This window comes from Triticum aestivum, chromosome 4D, assembly GCF_018294505.1.
Source record: "Triticum aestivum cultivar Chinese Spring chromosome 4D, IWGSC CS RefSeq v2.1, whole genome shotgun sequence".
NCBI classification, from domain to species: Eukaryota; Viridiplantae; Streptophyta; class Magnoliopsida; order Poales; family Poaceae; genus Triticum; species Triticum aestivum.
This window is the reverse complement of record NC_057805.1, coordinates 418,704,502-418,706,871: the sequence shown is the minus strand read 5'-3', so window position 1 is coordinate 418,706,871 and position 2,370 is coordinate 418,704,502.

Genomic DNA, 2,370 nt, shown 5'->3' with positions numbered 1-2,370 from the left:
GCGATGGCGTTGCAGGCGTCGAGGAGCGCGACCCCCGCGTCGAGGTGCGCGGCGACGGCGACGACGTCCTTCTTCCCGTCCCCGGGCCCGGCGGCGAGCGCGGGCACGGCGTCGGCGAGCGTGGCGGCGAGGAGGTCGGCCAGGCGGGCGAGCGGCTACTTCTTACTGCGCGGCGCCTTGCCGTCAGGCCCCGCAAAAATTGCGAACAAAAAAAACCTTTCATGGAGCCTTTTTCCCGCAAAAATTTGGGCATTTTTGTGATTACATACAACGTAAGGGGGTTTTCTGCAAAAAAAATGCCACGTCGACACCTGACGGGCGGGCCCCGCTAGTCAGATACACCGTCAATACGTGTTTATACGCAGTTTAGACCTATTTGCAAAAACTTAGAGCAATGTTGGTACTGACACGCAAAAATTAACAATCGTGGTATCAATCTGCATGTGATGCCCCAATTGTGGTACTTCTGTGCAATTAACTCCCAGCTCTGCACAACGTTGCGGGCGGCGTGCTCCTGGGCCCACCTCACACCGGCAAATTTGACAAATTTGACCTATAATCGAAATCAAATCACAGAATGAACTGTCCGTGAAACTATTTCACGCGGCTGACCCTTGGCGCCTAACTCTCAGGCGTTGCACTAGTGCAACGCCCGGGAGCTAGGCGCTGCACGCTGACTTGGGCACATATGGGTGCGACGCTGGCCGTGTAGCGCCTATCTGGGAGGCGTTGCACAGTAGGGTGTGGCGCCGGCGTGGCGGGCGCTACACAAAAGGGTCAGGGGAGTGAAATAGTTTCGCAACCAGTTCATTCTGTGATTTGATTTCGATTATAGGTCAAAATTGTCAAATTTGCCCCTCACACCCTCCCTGGACTGGCGGCGACATCGTCATTCTAGCACAGCAATCAGGTCCCAGAGGTGCAGGCGGTGGCAGGGAGGATTTAAAAGAAGATTCGTGTTGTGTGTACAAGAATGGTAATTACGCTATGCGTACTGTGCTACAGCTACTCCCTCTCTAAGATGTTTTGTGACACTAGTGCGGTGTCAAAAAAATGTCTTATATTATGAGACAAATAGAGTAATATTTTGTATAGCACATTGTCTAAGTTAAGGTAATACTAAGTAGAACAGGGTATTTATTTAATTTTTTTCGAACCATTAGGGTATTTATTTAATCTCCCTTTGACTGATAGAGTAACCATTACCATCAGCAGATGGAAATGCACCAGAATTAGATTTATATTTGGACTCGAATCCAAACAAAATGAGATAACGCGTAAGTTTTTAGTGGGAAAGAGGGAGGAAACAGTCTTTATTTGAGTCTCAATCTAAGTGACAATTGTTGGTTCCGAGGATTCACTCTGTTTTTTTGCACAGTATGAGTAGTAACAGTGTAGCATGAGAGGTCAAGTTGCTACATGGATGGATTCAGTTTCACTGCCTCAACAGCATGCTCCTCTGAGCCAGGAAACTATCGGAATTGAACACGATAAATGGCGCGTGGACATAAAAATGCTAGACATACAAAGATTTACAGGCTTTTACAGGCTTTTTCCATCTAACAACCAATCACAAACCTCTCCCCCCTGATTTTCAGAGGGGTGGGCCGTTCCGCTCACCTGTTGGCCAATGAAAACTAACCCACCCTGTAAAAGCCTGTAAACTGTTTGTACGTGTAGCATTGCCGTGTGGACATGCAGCCACGCGAGGTCGGTATCAACACTGCTCGTTCCCTCATGATTAGTGCTACTCCAATACATCGAGTCTGTATACAGATTTCAAGCCACCGTACACAAACTGGTATAGCTAGTGTATTGCCTCTGACTTCTCCAATAGATGGCCCACAAGCCAGCCTCACGCATTGAAACGAGAGGGGCGTTGATTACACGCCAGCTCCAACTGCTAGCTGCACGCTCATAAATTCTGTGTCATAGCATGTGTGCTCGTAAATACGAATTCAGAAATAACACGAACGCATAGAGGGATAATTACGCTTGAAACAGACCAGCCGAGGATGCGCCGTTTTTGGTGGGCACTTGCGAAATGGGGCAACAAAGTGCCGAAGAGAGTTGCAGAGAGTAGATAAGTAAATTCATACTCTCTCTCTCTCTCCCATTAGACACTCAACCGAGACACTCTCTGGGGAAACACAAAAAATAGCACGGCAATCAAACACACCATATATAAGCTTTTCTGCACTAGTATAACTGCCGCACATCTTAACAGAAGATTAACATTATCCTCACGGATGCTCTTTGTTGCCATATTTTCCGCACATGCGCATAGATATACATATGCGATTAGTCCATCGATGGAGCAACAAGCTTATTCACGCTCGAGCTATTTATTTGTAAAGTTACACGGCCACT